The following is a 9,888-nucleotide window of genomic DNA, read 5'->3' on the forward strand; positions in this document are numbered from 1 at the left end:
CTAAGACTCAACAACCATTTTAGACCCATTGTTATTGGAAAGTCTGTGGAGAGACTCTAAATTGATACATCCACTGTGGGAAACAAATTGTTGGCATCAAAGGGGCAACACATTACAGTCAATACAGCGAGTCATACTAAACCCTTCAGTTCAGAGGATAAAATTGTCTTTACGTGCCTAATTGCTTTCAGAGTCATGTGGGCTGGAACCTATCAGAGCGGTGGTTCAAACAGAAGATGAACCACGCTGGGCAGGTTGCAGGTTTGCCAAAGGATAACACGAGAACATCTGTACTGCCGAGTCTTCAGTCCACCTGAAACTCACATAAACAAACCTAAACGGCTTCATCTGTGTCAGAGCTGGAAATATTCTATTTAAGTAAAAGTACTACCACTTTGATGAACTTTAACTTAAGTACTGGTATTAAAAACTTCTCAAGTTCAAGTAAAAAGTAATAGGCATGAAGTATGCTATTAACCCTCCTGTTGTCCTCCGGTCAAATCTGACCCATTTTCAAAAAGTTTCTATATTAGACATTTGGGTTTCTTTCAACCAAATTTTAAAACAAAATAACGTGGATGGTTCCATACAACGCTCTTCACAAGTTAAATAAATGATCAGTTCACTACTTTCATTGAATTTGGGTGTGATAATAGAACGTTGAAAAAAGTAGAAAAAAATGTCCCAAAAAAAATCAGAAAAAGTGACAAAAACGGCAGGATAATCTTCAAAAATGTCTGGAAAAGTGACAAAAGTGTCAAAAAAGATGACAAAAACGTTGGAATTTCTTTTACATTTTGACCCAGAAAAACTAAAAGTTGCACGGTCGACGGGGAACAACACGGACAACACGAGGGTTAAGACAAAAAATGAGGACTATCCGATGGCTAGACATTTTAAATAAAAGCATAACAGCAACCTCATGTATCCTGAAAGCTAAAGGCATAGACCGCATCACAGCAACGATACGCAGAGGTGATGTTAATGAATGTAAATAGACAGTATTTATAGAGCGTTTTTCTAGTCTTCTTAGCGACTACTCAAAGTGCTTTTACATAGTACAGGAACCATTCACTAGAGCCCTGCATGGGCTAGTTCAGTTTTATTTATAATGGCAAAGTACTTATATCTTGTTTCGTTTCTTCATTAAATTAATTTAGAAAAATGTTTAGTTAATGAGTAGTTTGTTTGTTTGATCAATTTAGTCTCCTAAATTAACACATAGAATAAGATCCATGAATATAAAACACTTTAGTCATATCATTATGTTAGTTTAAACCTTTATTAGCAGTAAAAAGTCCAGAAGTTTGTCTGTGTGTCGGTACGATGAGTTGTAAAACCTCATAGTTTATTTAAATTACATGCCATTTAGTTTATTTAATTAGTTAAAATTCAATTCAATTCAATTGTATTTATAGTATCAAATCATAACAAGAGTTATCTCAAGACACTTTACAGATAGAGTAGGTCTAGACCACACTCTATAGTTTACAAAGACCCAACAATTCCAGTAAGAGCAAGCATTCAGTGCAACAGTGGTGAGGAAAAACTCCCTTTTAGGAAGAAACCTGGGACAGACCCAGGCTCTTGGTAGGCGGTGTCTGACGGTGCCGGTTGGGGGTGTGATGAACAGTGGCAATAATAGTCACAATAAAGATAATGGAACTATGACTAGAAATAGTAGTTGTAGTAGTTCATAAAATAGCAGGGCACAGCAGAGCATAGCAGGACGTAGAAGGACGTAGCAGGACACTGCAGGGCACCGCAGAGCGGAGCAGGGTGTAACAGGGCATAGCAGGGCGTGCAGCAGGACCACGGTGACAGCTGCAACTATGGTTTTGGTGCCACCTTAATCCAAGGAAACATGCTGGGCAAAAAACATAAAAACATAAAACATAAAGGAGGAGCATAATTCAGGCCCGATACCCAGCCCGTGTTTGAACTTTGATGTGAAAATTGGTCTGAAGCCCGGCCCGAGGAGCATATATGAGGCCTCCTGCACGCTGGCTGCGTGGCGTGAGCGTGGCGTTTCTGTTGCGTGGCGGCTGCGTGGCGTTTTCTGTCTTTGCACACCAGAAACGTGTCTGACGCGGCGCTGCTGCTCGGTCCGTGTACTTCGTGGCCAACGGATTTTCGTTTTGAAAGGAAAAAAACAAAAACGAAAAAACGGCCTGTTTCCCAATTACCATTAGTAAATAGGAAAACAAAAAACGGAAAACAACCCATTATTCGTTTTTTGTTTTGATATTAAAAAACGGAAAACGAAAAACAATCTCGTTATCCGATTTTCTTTGATGTATTTGTAGATGGAACTCGGAAATTAAAATACGTGTGTATAAGTCGTATTCCTTAATTTTGCATTGGTATTTTTTTCGTGACCCGGAAGTTACTTCCACCACTCCAAGATCCGCCCTTCAATAGCATTTATTGGCCAGTACCACCTGTAAGATCCGTTCTGTGCATGCGGATAATTACGTAGTCCCTGTGCGATTTGTAAAAATAGACTGTATATAAGTAACATGTGTCAACACTTTACGACCAAACATTACAACTTTTTTATTAAATCTTTTTTTATTAAATCTTTATTATACAATAGTCATAGCTACAAACATTCGAAACTTGTCACTGATCCAAAACAGTGTAGCGACATCGTTGTTGTGTTGTTTACGTTAATGTTTTTACCTAATACTTCGTCTTGACTAATAACCATAGACTGTCTATTATTAATGCGATGAAGTGTAAACGTACATAAGTGTCCTTTTGAAGATGGGATGACAGCTCTCCCAGCCACCACTGCTGTATACCACTATAGTAGCTACATGCTAACGGCAGTAAACACTATAGTAGCTACATGCTAACGGTCATCTTAGCTGGCAATGTTGTTAAATCCTCCCCAATTCCGGGTCACATTCCTGCTGAAACATGTGCGATTGTGTAGTGTTTGGTTCAGAAGCCTTTATCTGTGATTTTTGACGTTAGAAAGTGCTGCTTCGTTCCACTACAATCTAACGTTAGCATACTCATAGCTAACTATTGTAGCTGCATGCTAACGCGACATAGCGGAGCATATAGCTAGCTATTTACGTATGTAGCAGGACTTTGTACCGTAAAAATCACCAATAAAGGCTTCTAAACCAAATACTAAACAAATACAAATACAGTAAAGTGACCGGAATTAGGGGTGAAATGTCCAGCATTGAGCTACATAATAGTTTGCTAGGAGTTAGCTGGTCTCTCACAGAGGTCTCATTTGTAGCCCTGTTTTTACCTGATACTTTCATAAAAGTACAAACACATGAAGTGAGAGGTTTAAACATGCTTAAACTTTATTTAAAACATGGTTAACCTGAAGCAGGACGGAGTCATGACTTATAACACCAAAGCAAGGCTTCTAGCTCAGGCTAGCTAGCGTTAGCAAATTACCTTCAAAGTTGCAAAGAAATGACGAAACGTAAAATTTGAAGTCTTTATTTAATTTGCTACATGGTGTTGTACTGGATGGCCAGACGACGCTTCGTATATCATTAACATATACTTTAGGCAACTCCAGCAAACACCTTGTAAACTTCATCTCTGCCATCATAACGGTCTACTGTGACTGTAACTGTCTAATGTTTTCTTCCGGTAACCAGGAATGTCCAAACATCCTTACGCCAATGCGTGCATAGAGCTGTGAAGTTTGCCGGTGTTCGCGGAAGCGTAGAACTGATCAGGCAGTGCACAGAACGGATTTTACAGGCGGTACGGAAAAAGGAATACGATTTATACACACATTTTAATTTCCGAGTTCCATCTACAAATACATCAAAGACAATCGGATAACGAGATTGTTTTTCGTTTTCCGATTTTTAATATCAAAACAAAAAACGAATAATGGGTTGTTTTCCGTTTTTTGTTTTCCTATTTACTAATGGTAATTGGGAAACTGGCCGTTTTTCATTTTTGTTTTTTTCCTTTCAAAACGAAAATCCGTTGGCCACGAAGTACACGGACCCTGCTCCTAGCCTTGTCTGTACACATGGATGTTTCCCATTGATAAATATATACTGATTTGATTACAACAAAGACAACGTCGGCAGTATTGACGGCAAATAGGCTACAGAATATTTCATTCTGTATTGACAGGTGCAATATTTGAAAATCGATAATTATTTATTATTATTATTTTTTTTTATTATTTTTTATTTTTTATATTTATTATTTAGCCATGCAGCTGACACGCTCACGCCACGCAGGCAGCGTGCAGGAGGCCTAAGTCGGGCACTGTCAGGCTCGGGCTGAAATGCAGGGCTTTACCATTCACCATTCATACACATTCATATACTGCGGCCAAGGCTGCCGTACAAGGTGCCACCTGCTCATCAGATAAACATTCAAACACACATTTATGGACTGAATGAGATTTAGATTTTAGTCACTTCTTGTAGACTGTTTTCTGTTTGGTATACTAAATTGGTTAAAGGCATACTATGTAACTTTTCCCTGTAGTTCAAATGAGACAACCTGTACGGGGACCGAAGATGGAAAAGTTACATAGTATGCCTTTAAGACGTGTCTCTCCTCTTTTCTTTAGTCTTGTTTTCCTTTTAGTGTTTGTCTTTGTCTTGAGAGGTCAGCCTGTGTGTCTCTGGGGACGATTCCCCCTGCCGACAACATTCATTTTTTGTGATGGACTGAGTGAACGCTGTTGTAGAGGTCTGACCTTGATTGCTGATTGTCTGCACCTGTTGATGTGCTCACACCTGGTGCTTGTTTTACCCCACTACTCCTGTGCCTGGAACGTCCCGAAGAAGGCTCGACGCCAAAACACGTTTTTATCATCTCAATGAGAATGAGTCAATGAGAATGTGCCAAATGCATTAACCCTTCTGTTTAAAAGCTTTTTTTTATATCACAAATATGGGTTTCTTTCAACCAAATTGCCCCAAAATAACCTGGATGCATGCATGAACGTTGTAAAATGAATCATTACTTCCATTGAATTTGGAGTTCTTTATTCAATTTTATAGCATTTGAAAAATAAAAAATAAAGGTTTTAAAAAAGTGTCCTGACTAAACTTTGACATAAACCAGTGATCCACTCAACATCCTCTCATCTTAACTATTAGTGAAAATAATTCATAATTACTGCTTTTTTTAAACTCAAAAATTAGGTATAATGTCATTTAAGTTAGGTTTATTGGCCATTATTGAAACAAAGCGTTGAAAAAAGCAAGAAAAACGTCAGAAAAAGATCATTTTTAATTTTAAGTTCACGGTCAAGACGACACGAGGGTTGAAGGCATTTTATATATATTTTTCTTAAAGACGAGTTTCCTCCTTTGATATCTATTGGATTTGTTCATGTCCCCTTGCAAAGCGCACCACCTTTTTATCACTAATATAAGTTCCAAGAAGCTCTCCAATCTCTTCCATTCTTCATTACAAGTAAAAACTAGCTCATTAAAAATAACTCAGAGTCGAAGTTGCTTAGTTTCAGTCTGTTTTGTACTGTAACTGTGGAACTGTGTTAACCATTGAGATGTTGTGCCTTAGTGTGGGAAAAACGAGATCCTGGAAAAGAGCTCCAACCCTGGGCCGGGCCTTTTCTCCGCCCCATAGCCAACTGGCAACGCCAAAGAATCTGTGTTGCCCTGCAGGGTCACAATCCTAGAATATACTGTAGTCAGAAGAGACATGAGGTTGGGGAATTGCAGAAAGCTGGAGTTCATCAACTTTTACACTTGATGTCCCTTTGAGCACATCTGTGGTTCTTTAAAAGAGGCCGCCACGACCACAGAGACAGTTTAGTACCAATCATACCGTTCTCTTTCTCTGCTTTCACACTTGTTCGCTTCATATGGCCTAGGAACAAGGGAAAGAAGACCAACGGCAGCGATGATCTCCAATTTGTCTGTTTACACCGGCTGTAGTCTATATCGACGACGTTCCATTTTCCTGGATTGTTCAGGTGTCGCCAGGAATACCGCCGTATGTCCCTCATTTTCTCATTTCCCCTTCTGCTTTCTTTGTGTTGGCGTTCTAAACTCTGGTGGATTTCTGAGGACTATGGTTAACTGACAACTAGCTAGACTATCTGTCCAATCTGAGTTTTCTGTTGCACGACTAAAACTACTTTTGAACGTACACATGTTCCACCAAAACAAGTTCTTTCCCGAGACTATTTTGCAGAGGCACCATGGCTCCGTCCGGATGATTAAATAAGGTAGTGTCTCCAAACTTACCTCAATTATAACTTGTCTCCTGCTAGTTGTACTACAGCACTTACTTTAAAAAAAAAATGTTAAATTAATAAATATTTTTGTTGTATCTCTTTTCGGTGTCGTAGTTTGTAGACGGTCCTTAAGCACTCGTCTTACTGCCGTCTCACCACCGGCTGCTCGTAGAGACCAAGCCATCAGGTATCATTTAAATAAACTCCTGGTGTACTTACAAACTTTCCAAAGCCTCGTTTTATGAGTACAGAACCTATTTGTACTACTGTAGAAGTTTGGTACCATTCTGGGCATTATTAGTGGGGTAATTTACGATTACGGTAATTGGTTCCATTAGCGCCTGCACTAAGCTAATCAGCTGATAGCGCTAACTCGACCAATGTTAGACCAAGGGAAAAAAGCTTCTGGGGGGGGGGTTTGGCTCGAGGTCATGGTGCAAAGGACCCTAGGGTGAAATTACTCCGAACCATCCCTTTAAAGAAATGCCAACAAACCAGAGCATGTTTTTCTCCCATCCAGGAATGCTGTGTGGACTCGCCAGACCTTCCTCCGCAGCGCTGTGGAGGAAGGTCTGGCAATGCGAGGCTTATTTTGTACCAATCATACAGTTCTACCAATCATGTCGTTTCCCATGGTGTCCGCTGTTTTTACTTAACTTATCAAGTCTATTGAAAACATGGTTCTGTTACCCCGTTGTGTACACCGACACAAACACGTACAAACAAACAAGTGCTCGGATATGAATACATGTGTTGGGTGCAAACAAACAGGCTGTCGCTCTCAGCCCTTCTCTCATCTCATGTGTCTCTGTACTGACAAATAATAACCATCAAGCAAACCCTCCCTTGCCATAAATCACGTTAGAAAAGCCTCTTTCTCTCGCTTTCTTTCTCAGCCTTTTGCAGAACATGGGGGCGAGGCGGGGTGAGGGACTTCAGAACCGAACATTTCGAGGAAAACTCTGCTTTGAAGGAAATTGCCTTGGAGAGAACCGATATTTTCTTATTCTGGCGGCGGCTGTGTTTGCCCAGCACCTTGCAGAGAGAAGAACACTGTTTTCTTTATGACGAGCAACAGGGTAAAAAAATGTCAGCGAGATTCGGGATCACTAGGAGGCCTCTCCGCTCCCTCCAGAGGAAGAAGAAGAAAGAGGAAGGAAGAGAAAGGGAGAGGAGAAGAGAGCAAAAAAAGAACTAAGAAGCCAGAGGAGAAAAGAGAAGGAAGAGAAAAAAGGAAATAGAGAAAGATTTTTAATTTATTTGAGAGTCCGCAGTTGGGTTTTCATCAACATATTTGTATCTGCATTTTGAAGTATCGCATTAGAAAATGTTGATGGAAACAGAAAAATTCTGAAAAAAAAAAGTCCTCAAATTCGCAAAAAAGGTTTTGCGCTCGCTTGAGGTGGTTTTTGCCTTTTTTCGAAAAAGAGTTAATGCGCAAAATGGGAGATGGAAACAGCTTTGCCGAATAAGTTGTGATGTAACGAACATGTAACTCACATGACTATATTCCCGGTATTCATCTGATGCGGGAAGGATCGGGATACGGGTCCCATCAGCGCCGTACACTTGTGGCACAAGGTGCGTAGTGTAGACTGGGTAAACCCCGCCCGATCTACCGGCGATTTGATTTCTCCCTGCAGCTCAGGCTGGAAACCTGTACATTATTCTATCCTGCTTCGTTACAAATCTGCGGGAACCAATCACAAACTGACTTATCCATCTGGCACGCTATTGGCGGGTTTAACATGATGACGATAGAAAAGCAAAGGCAAGTTGCTTCTTGTTTACATTCAACATGGCGCACACCGAACCGCAGCAACCCGTTGATGTCGCTGTCGCTGCTGTTTTAAAAGATTTTCAAAGGCAAGTTTTCTCTGAAAACGGAAAAGTAACTTGCCCTGGAACAATTCCTACAAAAGAAGGATGTGTTTACCTTACTACCGACCGGCTTTGGTAAAAGCCTAAGTTACCAGCTACCCCTGCTGGTGGCCAAAAGAATGGAGCTCAGCTCAAACCCCGTTGTTGTGGTCTGATTGGTTGAAGGACTATCCAATTGCATACAGAGTCATTTGAACAACCTCTTGTGCAGTAGAAAATACAGAGCAGACTCCCCAGACTAATGTTCAATCTTAAAAGATTGAGCTTGGTCTGGTGATAGCCAGACTAGCGTAATGGAGTTGCGGTGCACTGTAGCCTGTGCATCAGCCATGTCTGTTCCCGTTCATCACTGTTCATATTTTTTCCGAAATAAGGTCCCACAAGGTCCACCAGAAGGGGAGGGACTTCACCGCTCTATAGGTTCCCTTTAATTTTGCAGCCTGTGTGTAATTTCTGCAGAGGACTGTAGTGTATTTCCATTGTAGGATTTTATTATGACAACAACACGAAGGGCTGTTGATGGCGAAGGACAAAGTGGCTTTGTTTGACTCTGAGAAACACTCACATGGAACAGCTTTTGGGAAAAAATGTAAATGCAATAATCAGTTTATTATTCAGTATCTCTAAATATCAAAAACCCCGGGTTATAAAAGCAGTGAGGGAGAGCAGGTGAAACATTGTGTTCACCCCACAAATTGAACTCATTACTTCTCTCTGACCATGATGCTGGAGGTCTGATTTCAACAATACAACTCTATGTTACAGAAGTAGGGGGTAACAGAAAGGGAAGGTTGTCGACATGAGAGGGATAAAGCAGCCTTTGTTGGGGAAAGCTCTGAGGAACAGCGGCTGCAGGCTGCAAGGTTCAGATGAACAGATAAAAACACTTATCCTGCACTTTAACAGTTACCCTCTGATGGGTGGGCGGAGGGCCGAGGTCTCACAGCCATTTCACTTTACTGTTTGAGGCGCAGGGTCGCTGCTGCGCACTCTGGAAAGTTAAAGGTTCATCGCAGGTTCTCCAGAGGTCCAAATGGAGCCAATAAAATGGCTAAAGGCTACACCAATACCTGCATGCGTGTGTGTGTGTGTGTGAGACCTATCTCCACAGCTCTCGCTACGTCATGCACAAGTTAAAGTTAAAATAACATTGACTTGTTATGGCCAAAGTTAGCAGCTAATATTAAAGGTCCCATGACCTGCTGCTTTTTGGATGCTTTTATATAGGCCTTAGTGGTCCCCTAATACTGTATCTGAAGTCTCTTTTATATAGGCCTTAGTGGTCCCCTAATACTGTATCTGAAGTCTATTTTATATAGACCTTAGTGGTCCCCTAATACTGTATCTGAAGTCTCTTTTATATAGACCTTAGTGGTCCCCTAATACTGTATCTGAAGTCTCTTTTATATAGCCTTAGTGGTCCCCTAATACTGTATCTGAAGTCTCTTTTATATAGCCTTAGTGGTCCCCTAATACTGTATCTGAAGTCTCTTTTATATAGACCTCAGTGGTCCCCTAATACTGTATCTGAAGTCTCTTTTATATAGACCTTAGTGGTCCCCTAATACTGTATCTGAAGTCTCTTTTATATAGACCTCAGTGGTCCCCTAATACTGTATCTGAAGTCTCTTTTATATAGGCCTTAGTGGTACCTTAATACTGTATCTGAAGTCTCTTTTATATAGACCTTAGTGGTCCCCTAATACTGTATCTGAAGTCTCTTTTATATAGACCTTAGTGGTCCCCTAATACTGTATCTGAAGTCTCTTTTATATAGACCTTAGTGGTCCCCT

Source organism: Sander lucioperca, chromosome 6, assembly GCF_008315115.2.
Source record: "Sander lucioperca isolate FBNREF2018 chromosome 6, SLUC_FBN_1.2, whole genome shotgun sequence".
In the NCBI taxonomy this organism is placed as follows: domain Eukaryota; kingdom Metazoa; phylum Chordata; class Actinopteri; order Perciformes; family Percidae; genus Sander; species Sander lucioperca.